We start from the raw sequence: 21,174 nt of genomic DNA, 5'->3' as shown, positions 1-21,174 counted from the left end.
ATTTTCAAATCAGTTTATTGTGTGTGTGTGTGTTTTGTATTTCACACTTAAACCTCCACTGAATACATCCTATATAATAAAGAGGTAATATGCAAATTGACCATCACTCCAACACACAAGATGGCTACCCCCATGTGGTAAAAGATGGCCACCCCCATGTGGACACAAGATGGCTGGCAGGGGAGGGCAGTTGTGGGCAATCAGGCCTGCAGGGAAGGGCAGTTAGGGATGACCGGGCCAGCAGAGGAGGGCAGTTGTGGGGAACCAGGCCTGCAGGGGAGGACAGTTAGGGGCGACCAGGCCTGCGGGGGGGGGGGAGTTGGGGGTGACCAGGCTGGCAAGGGAGGGCAGTTAGGGGTGACCAGGCCAGCAGGGGAGGGCAGTTGGGGACAATCGGGCCGGCAGGGGAGCAGTTAGGTGTCTATCAGGCTGGCAGGGGAGTGGTTGGGAGCCAGCAGTCCAGTAGGATTGGGCCTAAATGGGCAGTCAGACATCCCTCGAGGGGTCCCAGATTGGAGAGGGTGCAGGCTGGGCTAAGGGACACACACCCCCCTCCGTGCACGAATTTTGTGCACTGGGCCTCTAGTTTTAATATATAATTGCTTAGAATTAAAATCAATAATTACTGGGGAGAAACCAAGATGGCGGCATAGGTAAACACCTAAACTGCTGCCTCGTACAACAATTTCAAAACTACAACTAAAAGACAGAACGGACATCATCCAGAACCACAGGAAGGCTGGCTGAGTGGAAATTCTACAACTAGAAGGAAAGAGAAAAGCACACCGAGACTCAGAGGAGCTGCAGGAGGCAGAGGTACTGAGATGCGCGTGTGGAGAGGGAGGGCAACTGAGTGCGCGGCTGGCTTTCTCAAGCATGAGGGAGACAAAAGCTCTCGACTGCACTGAACTCCAGTTCCGGGCAAGACTCTGGGGACCCAGACTCATACGGGGTGAAACTAAACTGTCAGGAAAGAGAAAAGCACACTGAGACTCAGAGGAACTGCGGAAGGCAGAGGTACCGAGGTGTGTGCGCGCGGAGAGGGCAGGCAACTGAGTATGCGGCTGGCTTTCTCAAGAGGGAGGGAGACAAAAGCTCCTGACTTCACTGAACTCCAGTTCTGGGTGAGACTCTGGGGACCCAGACTCATTGGAAGAGAAACTGGACTGTCTGGCAGCAGGCGAAACTCGAGGGTGGCTTTCTCTCAGAGGTGCTTGCAGCGATTACCACAGGACACTGAGACACAGGGGCTTATTAGGGCAGGGCTGATGGGAAACCAATGCTGTCTGCTCCCCCCTGAGACTCCGCCCCACCCAAGCTGAGCACAGAGGCTTTAGCAAGTCTAGTCTCACAAGGGTGTCTCCAGCACAGAAGTTCTCCCATCGTAGACACAGCTGATCCTTACAGCCAATTGGCCTGGAGGTTAATTCCTCCCAGTGATACCAACAACAGTCAAGGCTTAACTACAACAAGACTGTGCACACAGGCCACAAAGGGGTGCACCAAGAGTGTCCACCTAAGGTAACTGGGGAGGCTGAGCCACTGGGCCCTATAGGACACCTAGCACACAAAGCCACTCTATCAACACAGGGAAGCAGCCAAAATGTGGAGACAAAGAAACAGATCACAAATGAAAGAAATGGAGGAAAGCAAATGACTGGATATAGAGTTCAAAACCACAGTTATAAGGTTTTTCATGAATTTTCTAGAAAAGGCCAATAAATTTAGTGAGATCCTCAAAGATATGAAACAGGACCAACTAGAAATTAAGCATACACTGACTGAAATAAAAAATATACAGAGATCTAACAGCAGACTAGAGGATCGCAAGAATCAAGTCAAAGAGTTGAAATACAAAGAAGCAAAAAACACTCAACCGGAAAAGCAAAAAGAAAAAAGAATCCAAAAACTTGAAGATAGTGTAAGAAGTCTCTGGGAAAACTTCAAGTGTACCAACATCCAAATTATGGGGGTGCCTGAAGAAGAGAGAAAGCAAGATACTGAAAACCTATTTGAAGAAATAATGACTGAAAACTTCCCCCACCTGGTGAAAGAAATAGACTTACAAGTCCAGGAAGCGCAGAGAACCCCAAAGAAAAGGAATCCAACGAGGACCACACCACGACACATCATAATTAAAATGCCAAGAGCAAAAGACAAAGAGAGAATATTAAAAGCAGCAAGAGAAAAACAGTTGGTTACCTACAAGGGAGCACCCATACGATTGTCAGCTGATTTCTCAACAGAAACTATGCAGGCCAGATGGGAGTGGCAAGAAATATTTAAAGTGATGAATAGCAAGAACCTACAACCAAGATTACTCTACCCAGCAAAGCTATCATTCAGAATTGAAGGGCAGATAAAGAGCTTCACAGATAAGAAAAAGCTAAAGGAGTTCATCACCGCCAAACCAGTATTATATGAAATGTTGAAAGGTATTCTTTAAGAAGAGGAAGAAGAAGAAAAAGGTAAATATAAAAATTATGAACAACAAATACATATCTATCAACAAGTGAATACAAAAATGAAGTGAATAAAAAAATCTGATGAACAGAACAAACTGGTGAATATAATAGAATCAGGGGCATAGAAAGGGAGTGGACTGACAATTCTCAGGGGGAAAGGAGTGTGGGGGGTGTGAGAAGAGACTGGACAAAAATTGTACACCTATGGATGAGGACAGCGGGGGGGTAAGGGTATGGGGTAGGGTGGGAACCGGGTGGAGGGGAGCTATGGGGGGGGGGGGGAAGAGGAACATTTGTAATAATCTGAACAATAAAGATTTATTAAATTAAAAATAAAATAAAATAAAATCGATAATTACCATTTCTCTTTTGAGACTCAAAAAGCCATAGATGGAAATTTGACCTGGTGCCTTTGTATTAAGTCAGCTAGAAAACAACACTGAAACAAATCATTTGTAACACACACAGAACCCCACTGTTTTACAACAGCACTGTTGGCACAATTAGAAAAACTCATTACGTGTTTTTAAAATCTAATTTAAAAATATATTTGTCTCACTGATTTCCCTGGATCACCATACTTTTCTACTTGTAAACTTAGTAATTACTGTATGTTCTCTGATAGCAAAAGAAATAAAGAACAATAGAAAGAACTGTGACCTCTTTTCTGACTCTGTTTTAAATGTTAGTTTTCCCCAAAATTTATCAGTTTTCTTCTTTTATTATTCTACAGGTACTCTGGGAACAAGTCCAAGGTTCAACTATCTCCCACATGCTAATTAGTTTCCAAATCTCCAATTTTGTACCAATCATCCTTTTCCCCTTTAAAAAAAAAATTTTTTTTAAATTGATTTCAGAGAGGAAGGGAGAGGGAGAGAATCATCAATGATGAGAGATCGTCTGCCTCCTGCACGCCCCCTACTGGGGATTGGGCCTGCAACCCGGGCATGTGCCCTGACTGGGAATTGAATACTGACCTCTTGGTTCACAGGTCGATGCTCAACCACCTGCTGGCCAGGCTCATCCTTTCCCCTTGATTCCAGATCACTCAGCTATCTGCATCTCCCAGGAGGACCCACAGATCCTTCCTCTGTATATTCAATCAGTGACATTCTCTTTGTGCTCTGAAAGCTCCTACTCCTCTCCTCCCTTTTCTTTTTTGGAGATGCATCACTATCCCCTATTCATTCACACAGTATCTAATGCACACCGTTATGTGCCAGTCACTGTTCTTGATGTCTGGAATTATAGTGACAAAAACAAAGATCCCTGTCCTCATGGGACTTACATTCTAGAGAGAGGAGATAGACAATAAATTAAGTTACATGGTACATAAAAGGCAGCGGAAAAACGGAGCAGAGTAAGTGGAACTTGAAGAGAGGCTATTTTATTACTTACTTACTTACTTACTTACTTATTTATTTATTTTGAGGAGAGGCTATTTTAAATAGGGTTGTCAGGGTACACCTCATTTTTGTGATTTGAAGATTAAGGGAGCAAAGATTTGAAGAGGTTTAAGCAAAGACTTGACAGAGTTAAGGAAGTTAGCATGTGGCTGTTGCTTTTCCAGATTGAGGGGAGTCAGTGCGAAGGCCCAAGGCAGGAACATTGTCTTGTATGTTTGAGAAGAGCAAGTGTATCTGGAGCACAGTGAATGGGGGAGGGAGGAGGTGGAGAGGGAGACAATAGGGGATGAGGTCAGAGAGAAGATGCTGGTCCACATCACACGGGTATTGAGGCCTATTGTAGGGACTTTGGCCCCAAAGGGGCCAAATTGCAGGGCCTTGAGCAGAGGCATTATGTAATCGTGCTTATGTTTTAAAAGTCCACTCTGACTACTCTGTTGCAATTAGACTATAGTGGGGCAAGAACAGACACTACTAGCCAGTTAGTAGCTACTATTGCAATCCAGGTAAGAGCTACTGTGGCTGGGACTGCCATCACCCCTCTTACCTAGTCATTCCTTCCTCCCTGCCCCCAGCCATTTTCCCACGTGCACACACCTCCATTCTAGTTTCAAATTCCAGGACTGTCCTCCACCCCAGACCACAGCCTCTACTCAGGTTTATCTGGCCCACTGAAATGGCCTCCCTGCCTCATTTATCCCTTTTAGTCTATCCTAACAGCTAGGTAACCTTTTTTAAAAAATATATTTTTATTGATTTCAGAGAGGAAGGGAGAGGGAGAGAGAGAGAAATATTACTGATGAGGAAGAATCATTGATTGGCTGCTTCCTGCATGCCCCACACTGAGGATCAAGCCAGAAACCCAGGCATGTGCCCTGACCAGGAATTGAACCATGACCTCCTGGTATATAGGCCAATACTCAACCACTGAGCCACACCAGCCAGGCAATCACAGGGAATCCTAATTAGGGATGCCTACATGGACTTCACTGGGTTTGTGGCCTTACTGAGAAAAGTGCATTTTTATCTTTATTAACATCTCACTGGAATGTAATATTTCCTTTAGTTATGGATGTCAGCAACAACCATAGTATTAGCAGAACCTGTGACTGTCATCAACTAAAATTATAGATATTTTCATATCACATCATAGTTGAAACATATATCTTAAGATATCATTTACACTTATTATTACTTTGAAATTACTATAATTATTAAACTGCCACTACATCTTTTTAAAAATGTGCTAATAATGGAGCAAATGTCATAATTAAGAAATATTTTGTATTTTCAACGTTATTGGATTCCTTTTAAGTCTATGTATTTTTTTTTTAACCAAGGCCACTGAACACAATTTAAGGCCCTTTCTTTTTTTTTTTCCTCTTTTTAAGTATTTTTATATTGATTTCAGAGAGGAAGGGGGAGGGGGAGAGAAACAGAGAAAGATAGAAATATCAGTGATGAGAGAGAATAATTGATCAGCTGCCTCCTGCACACCTCATACTGGGGATCCAGCCCGCAACCCAAGCATGTGCCCTTGAACGGAATCAAACCCGGGATCCTTCAGTCCGCAGGCCAATGCTCTATCCACTGAGCCAAACCAGGTAGGGCTGTATCTTAACTTACATTTAAAATGATTATTCTTAGGTACTTACTGGTTTTCCAAAGGGATTCATGACCAGAAAAGGTTAAAAGTACTTTTCTAACCATATCTAATCCTTTTAGACCTGATTGTATTACCTGCATTATTTTCAAAATCCTATGAATCACCATTAAAAAAGACTCTTACAAATCAGTAAGAAAAAGACAACCAGTCCAGTAAAAAACTGGACAAAAGACATGAAAAGGAACTTGGAAAAAGAAGATATCCAAATGGTCAGTAAACATCTGAAGTCAAGCTTGCCAGGGCTTTACATGACTCATCAGGGAAACATAAATTAAAACCACAACGAGAGACCACTGTTCCCATTCCAGAAAGTCTAAGATTTGGAAGACTGAGAATATCAAGTGTTTTCAAGGTTGTTGATCTCATGTATTGTAGGTGGGGATGGGGGTTCAAAATGACACAATCTTTTTGGAAAACCATTGTTTCTACTAAGGTTAAATATGAATTTGCTTCATTATAGAGCAACTAGAGGCCCAGTGCACAAAATCGTGTGTGAGTAGGGTCCCTAGACCTAGCCTGCAATCAGGGCCACGTCCACCACCTCACACCGCCCTGAGATGCCCTGCGATGCCCCATGACGCTCGCCACCCCACGATGCTCACTGCAGCTCGCTGCTGGATGCTCACCGCTGCTTGCCATCCACTACCCGCTGCCACTCAATAGTCCCCAGTCCTGCCCCGCTGCCACCACCCATTCGCTGTGGTTCCCCGTTCACCATGCTGGGATCGGAGCCTGCAGGGTGTGGGGGAGGGACCAAGAGATGGTCAATGCACCTCATGGCAACTGGTTCCGGTCGTTATGCTTATGGTCCTGGCCTTTTATTATATAGGATGTCATTCTTTATCTCCAAGAAAAATGAGTGCATATGTCCTCTCAGTTGTACATTATATTCATAGCAGCTTTATTCATAGTATCCAAAAGATGAAACGACCTAATTGTTCACCAACAATCAGATAAATTGTGATACATTTATATAATGAAACACTACCAATCAATTAAAAGAAGAAATAATTGGCTTTAGCAAAAAAATGGAGAAATCTCACAGATACTATATTACATGAAAGAAGCCAGACACAAAAGAGTTCTAGTATATGATTCCATTTATATAAAGCTTAAGAACAAGCAAAACTAAAAATTGTTTCTAGAAGTCAGGAAAGAGATTACTCCTTCATGGAGCAGAATGAAAAGTGCACAAGGGAATCTCATGGGGTGCAGAAAATATTATAGTTTTATCTTAATGGTGGTTATCCAGATGTGCGTGAGTGTGTGTGTGTGTATATATTAGTATATATTAGTGTATATATATATATATATGTAAACATTTAAACTCTATGCTTAAGATTAGTGCACTTTATGCACCTTACCATATGCATGTTATTCCTCAATTAGTAAAAATAAAGTTGGTAAATTCTGCAGAAGTGGTAGTGTTTTGGGAAACTCAAACCATGGCAAAACCATTTGGAAAATGGTTTTAATATAGTCCAAAACAAACCACCAGTTGATCCAGTGGAAAAAATAAGAAAGTTATTCTTGGATGAGTAAAAAGGAGAATGAAAATAGAAGTATTTTGAAAGCAAAAACACACTACACAAATGTACCACGTTCACACAAGCGTGCCTCTGCCTTGGACCAAAAACAACCTGGGTTAAGCCAATGGCTCAGAATTCACTGAACAGAGTAACAATGTTGGTCTCCTAACCATCAATACATGTGGGTTTTTTTTTTTTTTTTAAGTTTCTTTTTATTGCCCTAGCTGGTTTGGCTCAGTGGATGGAGTATCAAAACTGCGGACCAAAGTGTCCCAGGTTCGATTCCGGTCAAGGGCACATGCCCAGGTTGCGGGCTCAATTCCCGGTAGGGGGTGTGCAGGAGGCAGCCAATCAATGATTCTCTCTCACCATCTGTCTCTCTCTCCCTCTCCCTTCCTTTCTGAAATCAATAAAATATATTTAAAATAAATAAATAAAGTTTCTTTTTATTGAGATAAAATTGACATATAATGTTGTATAAGTTTAAGGTATACAATGTGTTGATGTAATATATTTAACATATTGCAATTGCCCTAGCCCATTTGGCTCAGTGGATAGAGCATAGGCCTGCGGACTAGAGTTCCGGGTTCGATTCTGGTCAATGGCATGTACCTCGGTTGCAGGCTCCCAGCTCTGGTCGGGGGCATGCAGGAGGCAACCAATTGATGTGTCTCTCTCACATTGGGTATTTCTCTCTGTCTCTCCATCTCCCTTCCACTCTCTCTAAAAAAAAAAAATGGAAAAAATATCCTCAGGTGAGGATTAAAAACAAAGCAAAACAAAAAAATATGTTACAATAAAAACAAAAAAATACATATTGCAATATGATTACTCTAGGGTTATCCAACATCTCTGTCACGTCTACTTCCTATTTCCTCTCTCTTGTCTGTGTCTTCACACTGGTAACACTTGGGAGTGAAAACCATTTTATTCTTTTGGCAGCCAGGCACGAGATAGAAAATTACTTTGAGAGAGATCATTTGGCTAGCGAGACAGGGACTCACTGGGTGTGATCTCCAAGGCCTGACACTCCCACATCCTTGTAAGTGTACCCCCTCATCCTGGATGTGTCCTCCTAATGCAACCCCCAAATCCCTTCAGTCCTGCCTGTGCCTTCCACTGCCTTTAATACAGTCTCCTAAATAGTCTTCTTGCCTCTGATGTCCTCTCTACCCCTAGTTCCATTCTCCAATAGCCGGAGTGATTCACCCATAAAGTAGGTCTCATCATGTCATTCCACTTAGGTGGGCTCCCTTTGTCTCAGAAAAAAGTCAAAGTGCATGGTGGTTAGTGGGCCTTTAAGGATCTGTGGATGCATGTCTCCCTCTCCAGTCTTATCTCCTCTGCAGTCAATCTGTGCCTGTCCTTAGAATGTGATATCAATGTCCCCACGTTAGCCTTCAGAGGGTCACTATGACCCAGAGTTCTAGGGGTGTCTGACTCTTGCTGCCTACTGTAGCATTTGGATTTAGTACTTGTGAGAATCTGAAGAATACTAGTGATATCAGCAGCAATTCTGTCATTTGCCTTCTTGCCTTTGTCTCCTAGAAGTGTCAGCTCCAAGAGTGAGATTTCCAAATTAGAAGTAGATTGAACACTAGACATGGGGCTTTCTAGAACACACCTTCTCTTCCTTAATGCTCAGAATATGTATGGCATCAAGTACTTCAGTCTCAATGTATAAATCCTTTAGATTCTAAAGTTTACATTCTTAGTATGGAATTAGATTAACCACCAGCAGAGGAAGAAGATAGATACTCTCTTTTCTACTACTTTCACAAGGACAACACTGTAGTCTTCTTGGTGGGGTTTTGCATGCCAAATTAAAATTTGCTCTGAACCATATTACGTTAAACTAGAGGCCCGGTGCACGAATTTGTGCATGGGTGGGGTCCCTTGGCCTGACCTGTGATTGGGCCGATCGGGGCTGGTCAGCCGCGGGGGGGACTATGGGAGGTTGGCTGTGGGAGCACACTGACCACCAGGGGGCAGCTCCTGCATTGAGCGTCTGCCCCCTGATGGTCAGTGCATGTCATAGCTACCGGCCGGTCATCTGGTCATAATGGTCACTTAGGCTTTTATATATATAGATTACAAGTCCCTTAGAAGAAATATAAAGGCATAAATAATATGCATTAATGCCAGTGGGTAAAGTAACCGAACCTGGATAATGCCTATATAGCAGGGTTCAAAACTAGCACCAAATAATTAGCTTCAGGGAGTTTCTGCCGCCTCCACCATATGAAAAATACTGTGAGCATATGTATTTTAGGAGAAAGGGAGCATATGTATTTGAGGAACCGACCATAGCTTTCAGGTTCTCAAAGGGATCTAAGATACCTTCAAAAAACAAACAAAAAATCCCTAGAGTGATAAGGCTTATTATTTATACCTAGAAGCAACTACCCTTCATTTACCCAAAGCACACTCAAAGAAGTGATATCCAGCAAACTTGAATGCTGCACACCAAACTGCTTACAATTCCTGAACACAAAAGGCACAGGTAACAAAAGAAAAAATAGACAAATTTGATTTCATGAAAATTTTAAAAGTTTGTGCACCAAAAACCACTATCCACAAAGTAAAAAGGCAACTTACAAAAAGGGAGAAAATATTTTCAAATCATATATCTGATAAGGTATTAGTATCTAAATATAGAGAACTCCTAAAACTAAAGAAAAAACAAACAAAAAAAACCCCTCAGTTAAAAAATGGGCACAGGAACTGAATGGACATTTTTCCAAAGGTAGACAAATGACCAATAATCATGTGAAAATATGCTAACCACCACTAATCATTAGGGAAATGCAAATCAAAACTATAATGAGATACCACCTCACACCAATGACAATGGCTACTATCCAGAAAAAAGAAAACAACAAGTGTTGGTGAGGATGTGGAGAAACTGGAACCCTTGTGCACTCTTAGTGGGGAAGTAAGATACCATAGCAGCTATGGAAAACAGTATGGCATTCCTCAAAACATTAAAAATAAAATTACTATATGATCCAGCAATTCCATTTCTGGGTAGATGCTCAAAAGAATTGAAAGCAGGGTCTGGAAGAGATATTTGTACACCCATGTTCACAGCAACATTATTCACAATAGCTGAAAGTCAGAAGCAACCCAAGTGTTGGTCAGTGGGTGAATAGATAAGCAAAATGTGGTAAACACTTACAGTGGAATATTTCAGCCTTCAATGGGAAATAAATTCTAGAATATGCTAATATGCTATAACATGGATGAACCTTGAGGACATTATGCTAAGTGAAATAAGCTAGTCACAAACAGACAACTACTTTATGATTCCATTGAGAGTGGTTACAGACAGAGAGGATAGGGATGGTAGCCAGCAGCTGGGGGAGGGGGGGAGGGGAGAATGAGGTATAGTTTCAGTTTTGCAAAATGAAAGAGTTGTGGGGATGGATGATGGTGATGGTTGCACAATGTGAATGTAGTTAGTACAGTTAAATACATTGTACTAAACTGAACTGTACAGTTAAAAATGGTTAAGATAATGAATTTTTATTATGTGTATTTTATGTAATAAAGAGAAAAAAAACACTGAATTGTACACTTTGAAAGAATGAATTAATTATATGGTACTAGAGGCCTGGTGCATGAATTCGTGCACCAGTTGGGGTCCCTTAGCCTGGCCTGCACCCTCTCGCAATCCGGGAACCCTTGGGGGATGTTGGACTGCTGGTTTCAGCCAATCCCCGCAGGCCAGGCCGAGGGATCCCACTGGTGCACAAATCCGTGCACTGGGCCTCTACTATGCATATAAGATCTTTGGTTAATCTCTTCCCGCCCTCCCCCCTCCCCACTTCCCTCTGAGATTCATCAGTCTGTTCCATGTTTCCATGCCTGTGCATTGAGTGTCTGCCCCCTGGTGGTCAGTGCACATCCTAGCTACCGGACAAACGGTCGCTTAGGGTTTTATATATATAGATGTGAATTATGTCACTGAAGCTGCAAACAAACAAAAATGGCATACAAAGGAAGACTCCTCCTTACAACAGGTGTCATTTGATAAATGTAGTGCCAGTGATGGTATAATAGGAAAGTTACAATTTTGCAACCATCGTGGAAAAGATTGACTTGAACAAGAATGAATGCTAAATCAAGAAGGAAAAGTTTGATGAGGAGCAGGTTATTTACATGGCCTCACTGTCTTTCCAAGGATGGTTTATTGGTTGTAAGGGTACAGTAATGAATATACAGTGAAAAAATAAACAATGACTGGGTGGTTAAAACTGACATCACCCAACAGATGTGTGGATGAAAGGGGCCACATGCTAACCTGACAAGCTCAGGGTAGGCCTGTATGGCAGTCTTAGCACATTTGATAAAGCAAGTGTGGCAAATGTTGAAAAGGTGGTGAATCTAAGACCTAAAGTAACCACAAGGATGGTCTGAAATTAAAACTTCAAATAAAAGCAGTTATGGTGGGTAGTCATGTCCCAGGTCAGTACCTTCCCTGACAAGGTCAATCTTACCTTACTGAACTGATCCTGTTGTCTTTTTGCATCCATGATAACATACCCTTGAAATGTCAGGGTAACTTGTAACTTCTCTTTTTCAGGATCCCTCAGGCCACAACCAAATGCCCTGTGCACCAGGAGAGATACCACAAATTCCTTCATTGTTATTGTTATCATGTTACTTGTTGACTGTTAACTATCCTGTACCCACCTAAGTGAAAGAAGTATGTGTTTATCATTTTAGTCTTTATCCAAACCCAGAGGTTCCCTCCCCACCTTGCTTTCTCACATCTATGTAATAATCCAGCCAGAGATGCATAATCTGAATCTAATTATGAGAAAATACTACATAAACCAATTGGAGAACATGTAAAATGATTGGCCTACATTCTTCAAAAATGTCAAGGTCATGAAAGACAAAGACAGACTGAGGAGCTATTCCAGATCACAGGAGGCTAAAGACACGTGATGTAATCTTCTACAGTAGGGGGAAAATGTTGCTTGGACAATTGACAAAATTGGAATATAGACTGTAGATGAGATAAAACTATTTTATCAGTATTAAATTTTTTGAATTTGTTAATATATTGTGGTTATGTAATAGAATATCTTTGTTTTTAGGAAATACACACTGAAGGAGCACCTACACTCAATTTTTTTAAAAGATATATTTTATTGATTTTTTTACAGAGAGGAAGTGAGAGGGATAGAGTTAGAAACATCGATCAGCTGCCTCCTGCACACCCCCCCACTGGGGATGTGCCCGCAACCAAGGTACATGCCCTTGACCGGAATCGAACCCAGGACCCTTCAGTCCACAGGCCAACGCTCTATCCACTGAGCCAAACCGGTTATGGCTCAATTTTTTTTTTTTTTTGAAAGTAAAATAGTAGGGGACGGGGGAGAAGAAGGGAAAGAAGAGAGAGAATGATAGAACAAATGTGGCAAAGGTTGAAAAGATGGTGCATCTAGGTACAGGGTATGCAGAAGCTCTCTGTACTACTCTTAAAATGTTTCTGTAAATAAAAGTTTAATAAAAGAGATCAACCAAAGGACTTGTATGCATGCATATAAGCACAACCAACAGACGCAAGACACTGGGCGAGGGGAGGGGGCCAACTGCGGGGGAGGGGGCGGGGGGAAAAAAGGAGACATACGTGCTACTATTTTAATACCTTAAACAATAAAATTAAATTAAAAAAATAAATAAACAAATCATGGAGGGGGGGTCTGTTTGTAAGAAATGTCACAAAATGATACCGTTAAACTCATTTGCCTTTCACATGTGAGCCCCTGAGGGCAGTTTTGCTTGTCCAAAGAGGATAAAACCCTACGCCCAAATCCACACTACTGTATCTGTTTGCCATAGAAAACTTACCAGACAGTAGAACCAAAGGGGACCTAGGGATATTTTCTGGAACTTCAAGAAAAGAGGGGAGTTACCCAGGGAAAAACACAGTGAACAATAAGAATAGTAGTACATAGAACTACTAAAGAAGGAAAAGTCAATTGAGTAGCTTTAAAGATCTAATTGGCTGTATTGAACGGTTCATGAACCAAGCAGTATCTCATGCAACAAAACAGAAAGGTGCTGGGGGAGCTGTGTGAAATAGAAGGCCTTTATAGCCAGAGACGGCTGGACGGGGAGTGGAAGGAATGACTTATTTCAGGCAAGGACAGCTTCCTTAGGTGAAGGCAGGAGTTCTTATCAGGCAGATGACCTCACTAGAACAGACCAGGAAATTCCAGACTAATTGGTTTAAAATTCCACCTATGGGAGTGGTTGAAACTGCAATTAGGTTAGGTTTTAGGTCTTAGTGGGGCTTACCACAAGTGACTCCATTTTGGGCCTGTTGTTTCTTTTTAACAGGACAAGGTGAAAAATGAACAAAATGAAGGAAGGTCAGTCCCTCTGTGTGAAGCTGGGGTCAGCCAGCTTTCAGCAGCTTGGGGGGCTGTGACTCTAAAACCAGAACAGCGACACTTCCAGAACCTCTCCTCTCACTCATGCTCCAGCGCCCCTCTTCCTCAGGGAAGGGAGGGGAGGGAGAAAGAGGGCTTTCTTTCGGGTTCTAAAAGGTGACTCAAGTACACTTACTGGCCTTGAGAGTAAAGGCTGATGCTGACGGATTCCCACTCCCCACCTCAAATTAACTCCTCACTTGAGTCTTAATCCTTTAAGCAGAAAGCAGTCTTTCATTTGTGATAATGTCTTCCAGTGTAAATAATTGTCAGAGTATGGCACCTGGAAATGCGTTCATGCTGAAGCATAACCAGCTAACTAATCAGTACAATTCACAGTTGCAAAGGACTAAGAAAAAACTAGGAATAGATTTCCTCATTTTGGAAAAGGGAGGCACTAAGAAAAGGAAGAAAAAAAAAAATCCCTGAGTTATAAAGAGGGGGGAAAAAAAGAAAAGGGGGAAAAAAAATACATTTAAAAAAGAAGGAAAGGAGAGATCCTTACTACCTTTATAATTTGCTAGAAAGCTAATCCTGGGATTCCAGGTAAGCCACTTGAGATCATTGCTATCAAATTGCAGAACACAAACTCTCCTGCTCCCACGACTTAGGAACTTTGCTTTTCAGACCAACTTTACAACAGAGCTCAGGTTTGGGAAACTTTTTAAAAATCAAGGTATAGATGGGAATTAAGGCACTTTTCTTTGCCTCAGTTTCTCAATCTGTAACGTGGGAATAGTTATATTTGTAAAATCTACCTCACAAAATTGTTGGGACTGAAGAGAGAATTTTTGTTAAATTGCTTTAGGAAAGAAAGAATACAGCACCAATTTAAAAGGGTGTAAATTTTTTTTTTCTATTCCAGTTGGTGTGAACAAATTCTCTTTGAGCCTCTTACTTTAACCCCCAGGCCACTCACCCCAATATTACCCAATTATTTACAGATAGCTAATTGTTTCATTGACATACTATGGGAGTCTTCCCCTTCCTCCCTGGTAAAATGAGGTTTCTTAGTTGACCGGGGGTCACAACCTCAAGACCTCCAGGCGGGCGTAACCAAGTAACACAGTTCTGTGTGGCTGGCTGCGTGAGCTGAGCACTAGGGAGTGGTGAGGACTGGGCCAATGGAGATAGCACATCCAAGTAAGTGGGTCAGTTTTGCCCTCTCTAGATTAGAGGATGTCTAAATTCCCTTTTAGCTCCCAAATCTGCAATTGATTATTTTGAAGTTTCACATTTGGCATGTTAACTGGCCCAGAGCCTTTCCCCCAGTATTTATTAACCTGCATGGATCTGGCTGATCACGTATCATTGCAAAATCTTTGGCCTTTATTTGGTAGAGTGATTATTATTGAAGGAGAAGTTCACATAAAATATTTCATGTACAGTTGACTCTTGAATAATGTGGGGATTAGGGATGCTGATCCCCCACCCTGTTGAAAATTCACATATAATTTTGACTCCCCCCAAAACCTACTGTTCAACTGGAAGACTTACCAATAAGACAGTTGATTAACTCATATTTTGTATGTTATATGTATTATATTCCATATTCTTACCATAAAGTAAGCTAAAGAAAAATGCTAAGAAAATCACAAGGGTCTGGCTAGCATGGCTCAGTAGTTGAGCATTGACCTATGAACCAGGAGGTCACAGTTCGATTCCCGGTCAGGGCACGTGCCTGGGGTGTGGGCTCAATCCCCAGTGTGGGGTGCGAGGGAGGCAGCCAATCAATGATTCTCTCTCTTCATTGATGTTTCTATCTCTCTCTCCTCCTTTCCTCTCTGAAGTCAATAAAAATATATTAAAAAGAAAAAGACACCATTCCTAATTTAAAAAAGAAAAGAACAAGGAAAATACTTGTACAGTACTGTACGTATTGATCTGCACATAAATGGACCCCACAGTTCAAACCGATGTTGTTCAACAGTCAACTGCATTTGTGGAACTTTGCCCCAAACCTTGAGTTCGACCGTCTCTCTTAAAGGACCAAGCTGCTGGTAACAAAACAAGTTATGGATTATGTTCACGTTGACCTTTTACCATAAAATGTGTATAGACTCCTTTCCCCCCCACCAAGATTGCTACCAAATTCCATTTGTTCCCCTTGAATACTCCAGATAACTCTTACCTCATCCGATTACAACGCTATTTGAGCTCCTCATCTTGCCTAGTCTCTTCAACCTCTTCACCTCCACCACGTACCCCACATATACCCCTTTCCCATCTTTTATCTCCTTATCCCCAACCTCCCTTCCCATCCCCCCACACCCCTTCTCCAGACACATACCTACCAGGTCTTGTCCACAGGGGACAGAAGTGTTCCCTGCCACGGAAGACAGGACAGCAGCCTGGCTTGTGGCTTCAACTGCAGAGGGTCAAGTTTGTGGGAGGGGAAGCACCAACGGAGCTCTTGAGGGAGAGAGGAGAGGAGGCCTGGTTTGCTGGAGGGAGTTGCTGGACTGTCACAGACTGACTAACCCCAAATAGTTTGGTTGTTAAGGCCTGGTTTCCAGCACTGCCGTCTGATTCATCCAAACTACAGTAAAGCAGCTCGGGCGTTTTTATTGTTACAGTGATAACGATGTTGAAACAGGCTGACATCTGCCCCACAAGAACTCACAATTCCTTGGGCTAGTGAGTTGCTGACCAGTCCCTGGCGTGCTGCATTGCTGGCAGCTGGTCCCAAAGAAAGGCCGCAGTGGGTCAGGGGTCCTGAAGCTCAGAGGCCTGCTGTAAGAGTGAGCACCTGGGAGACTGCAGCTGTAACTAGTCAAGTTTCTGTTCCTGTTATGTGTGTGTTTGTGTTATTTTAGGTCCATGAGGGACAGGCCTGGGCCTACGGGCTCCTTTGCCTTGCTCTGCACCCCCAACAGCTCAACTTTATGCCCTACCATGCGACCCTCTCCCGCTATGCCCCAATTACACTGTGTTCTAAACATACCATATCCCTTAAATAAGCCAGTTCTGCCTCTGGACCTTTGCATGGGCTATTTCTGCAACTGGGACATTCATCCCACTGCTACTGCTCTCTCCTTTACATAAACATCTGGCTCCCCAACATCCATTAGTCAGACCAGGAACGGTCTTTCTAAGGATTTCCCCTGACTTTACCCTCAAAGATTGTTTATGGGTTGTAAGAGTACAGTAACAAAGGACTCTGTTTTGTTTTCTTCAGAGCTATTAGTACTACCTGAAATTATTATTTTTTCTTTTTTTGGGGGGAGGAGGGGGCCTATTTTTTGATTGTCTTTTTCTTCGTTGTTGCTGTTGTTAATCTTCACCCGACGGTATTTTTCCATTGATTTTTAGAAAGAGTGGAAGGGAGGAGAGAGAAACATTGATGTGAGACACATCAATTGGTTGTCTCACGCATGTGTCCTGACCAGGGCCAGAGACTGAGCCTGCAACCTAGGTATATGCCCTTGACCAGAATCAAACCTGGGACCCTTCAGTCCACAGGCTGAAGCTCTATCCACTGAGCAAAACTGGCTAGGCTGATTCTACTTTTTTTATTTCTTTTATTGGTAATATCTGAAATTATTGAGTATAATTTGTTTATGTCTCCAGTCCTCTCCCCTCACTAAACTGTAAGTGCCATGACAGCAAATTTGGGTCTGTATTGCTCATACCATTATACCTACCTCCAATATTAACACCTGACACATAAGTGGTGTCTAATGTGTGTGCATTAACTAAATGAATGGGGCATTCATTCATTGACTAAATATTATTGTGTACTTGGTGTGTACCAGGCACTGTGCTGAGTGCAGGAGATACAACTGTAAACAAGATAGGAAGAGGCAATGCATAAATAAGTGGAACTACAAATCTCTCTCTCAAATCAATCAGTAAAAATAAAAAGCTAGGAAGAGGTTCCCCTAAGGAGAGGCTTCCAGACTAGAAACGAAGACAACCATTAAAATAATAATTAATTAATTAAAAATGTGTCTTAAAAAAACAATAAGCAAATAAGAAATTGCTTGTTTGTTCACAGATTGCTTTGAACATACATACTAGGAGGTGAGCTGTCAGCCACGGAGCTCAGAATTCTCAGGACTCTAGGCCACATTTATGAAGTGATAAAAGCATTTCATTCCTGAAAATGTGATAGGATCCCATGGGGCAAGTGACCGAGTTTCCAGGTCTCAGACTAATTTTCTGCTGAGGAGTCTAATCAAGACCGTCCCATGGCACCAGCATACTCAGCAGGCTCAGTGAGTTTGAGAATAACTTTTGAACCCGTGTTTCAACATCCAAAGGATTGAGATTTGGGGGATGTCCCAGGGATCTGAGTGTCCTTTGGAGCTTGTAAAAGAGATCTGGCATGAGGCAGGGATTGCAGTAGGTCAATAGGGCTTCCTGTAAAGTTTCAAAAGAGAAGGTGGGACCAGGTCACTTTCATCTAAGAGAAGTCACACACCCGTAATGTTGTTGGAACCTTCTAATTTCCCCCCAAACCCCTAAATCTCTACTTGACTCACTTCTCTTACCTGTCAGGCCCCTGAAGGCATTTGATTCCATGAGCCCAGCTTGGACATGCTGAGAAATTGTCAGGATTCTGAAATCCTTGGAAAATTTTTGTTAAACAAATAAACTATGATTTGGGGAAACTCAAATGCTAAAATGCTGATGATTTGGGTGCCAAATCCAGAAATAGTCAATACAAAAAAGTCCAAGAGTCTAGGATTATAAATCTCAACTCTTAAGGATTCATAAAATAAAACATTTGTGGCACTTAAAATTTTTTTCAAAATTATTTGTTTTATCCTTTGGTGGTTGTTTAGTTACTAGTACTTACTGCCTGACAACGCACCCTGAAACTTAGGGACATAAAATAATCATTTTATTATGCTCAGAGATTCTGTGGGTTAGGAATTCTGACAGAGCAGGGAGGGGACAATTGTCTCTGCTCTGATTCTGGGTCCTCAGCTGGGGTGATTTGATGGCTGAAGGTTGGAATCAAAAGGACACCCTGTCATTCATCATAGGTCTGGAAGTTGATGGTGCTGTTGGTGAAGCTCAGCTACACATGGTCTCTCAGTGTGGTCTCCACACAGGCCTGTTTGGACTTCCTCACAGCATGATAGCTGGGTTCCAAGAAAAAGTGTCCCACCCAGGCAAGGCAGAGGTGCCTGACACTTTCATGAGCTGACTCTAGGTCTCATTGTAAGAGGAGAATGGGGAATGAGATTCTTGTAGGCATCTTTGGAAAATACAATCTGCCACAGTGGTGGATTTGACTTTCAAAAATAGTAATGCCTGGCTGACATGGCTCAATGGTTGAGCACCAACCTATGAACCAGGTCACGGTTTGATTCCCAGTCAGGGAAGATGCCTGGGTTTCAGGGCTTGAAATTCAATAGGGGGCTTGCCGGAGGCAGCCCATCAGTGATTCTCTCTCATCATTGATGTTTCTCTCTCTCTCTCCCTTCCTCTTGAAATCAGAAAAATATATTTTAAAAAATGTTTTTAAAATAGCGAAAAATTTTAGGAGTTAAATTTGATGAAAATTGTCAATGAGTAAAGCTGTTTTGGGATTTCTTTAAAAAATGAGGAATGTAACTATTAAATTGTAAGAACATTTCTTTCTGTGGATTACACCCAATCCAGAATTCATTTTCAAAAGACCACTTTTGGCACTTTTATTTATTTATTATTACTATCATTTTAATCCTCACAGGAGGATATTTTTCCCACTGATTTTTAGAGAGAGTGGAAGGGAGGAAGAGAAGAGTGGGAGAGAGAAACATTGACATGAAAGAAACACATCCATTGATTGCCTTCCACACTCCCCCCAACCAGGGATGGGGACCTGCAACTGAGATACATGCCCTTGACCGGGAATCAAACCCATGACCCTTCAGTCTATGGGGCTGATGCTTTAACCACTGAGCAAAACCAGCCAGGGCTACTTCTGGCACTTTTACAACGAACAACATTGAAAATACCTTGGAGAAAAAAATAAAACAACCAACATCATTTCATTAATTACCATGGCGGATTTGACTGGGTATTTTATTAAGTATATCATCTCCTAGGGGAGAGTATGAAGAACTGCCATGTAGGTAGGTGTATTCTTTTTTTAAAATTTAATATATTTTTATTGATTTCAGAGAGGAAGGGCGAGGGAGAGAGAGATAGAAACATCAATGATGAGAGAGAATTATGGATCAGCTGCCTCCTGCACTCCCCCTGATGGGAATCAAGCCCGCAACCTGGGCATGTCCCCTTGACTGCAGTTGAACCCAGGACCCTTTAGTCTGTAGGCCGACACTCTATCCACTATCCACTGAGCCAAACCAGCTAGGGAAACAGGTGCATTCTTGAATTTGGGTTTATTAGAAAACAAACAAATTGCCTGAACACCTTATATTATATCTTATATCACAGCCATCACCAAAAGCTACACTTTGCTTTTGAGATAAATTCTGAGGAGCTGGAAACAATCAGTAGACTCCAAACACTTTAAAATTATATATATTGAATTCAGAGAGGAAGGAAGAGAGAGAGATAGAAACATCATTGATGTTAGAGAATCATTGATGGACTGCCTCCTGCATGCCCCCTCCTGGGGATGGAGCCCACAACCGGGGCATGTGCCCTGACTGGGAATGGAACCATGACCTCCTGGTTCATAGGTCGACCCTCAACCACTGAGCCACCCAGTCTGGCCCAAACACTTTTTAATTGTGTTTTCCAAACTATGTTCTGAGCACTAGTTCTTGAAGATGATAAATCTTCCTCCTGGAGATTAATAATTAATAATCCATATAAGTATTAAAGGATCTCCACACACAAGAAATACCTGTTTGACATTGTTTAACCCAGTGACCAAAAACTCCCTTTTCAAGGAGATCCTATTAATATACCTTGGAACTGCTTTACTGTGGAAAATACTGCCCTGTGGTCTTGTCCCTAAAAATGTCTGGAAATAGCAACAAAATATGTACTGTTGGTTTGCCATTTTGTCCCCAAAGTTTATTTTTAACTTCTGATTAAACTGGTGCCAGTTGATCTGATTAACCAGGGGGGATGGAGGACACCTGGGGCCATTTGATAAAGACTCATTAATATAACACAGCCAATGTTGCCTGGGTTTCAAAGCCACGTTCACAAATGTGAAAAGCAATCTGGGGTATAGACTGTAAAAGAACCACAGAGCTGGAAGAAACCTTAGCGAGTATCTCCTTTGACTCCTTTATCTTGAAGGTGGAACCTGAGGCCCACCTCTGTTGGACACCTTCCCCAAGAAACCTTAGTCAGTGGCAAATCAGAACTGGAAGCCAAGTACACTAGTACTTTCCTAATATAAACAGAGCATCTGTGTGTCTTAGAGGAAGTTTGGATTCTACACCCCTTAGAAGCAAGAAGTTGAAATCAGGCCTTAGGAGGCTCTGCCATTTATTAGCTGTATAATTTTAGGCAACTTACTAACTCATTTGAACTCTCCAAGCCTGTTTTCTTGTCTACGCACGGGAATCAGCTTGCTCCCTAGCTGCCTTGCAGGGGTAATTATAAGGGTCAAATGGGGCGGGGTACTGTACGGAGGCTTCTGCAAATGTAGACGTTGATTGGTTTGCTTGCTCTCTGCTAGTATGTAGTTCTCTCAGTTCAGGGAAATGTGACTCTGGACACCTTAATGGTTTGATTGGTTCGAGA

This window comes from Plecotus auritus (genome assembly GCF_963455305.1).
Source record: "Plecotus auritus genome assembly, chromosome: 1".
Classification (NCBI taxonomy): Eukaryota; Metazoa; Chordata; class Mammalia; order Chiroptera; family Vespertilionidae; genus Plecotus; species Plecotus auritus.
The sequence above is the reverse complement of the archived record's forward strand: the minus strand, read 5'-3'. Positions refer to the sequence as shown.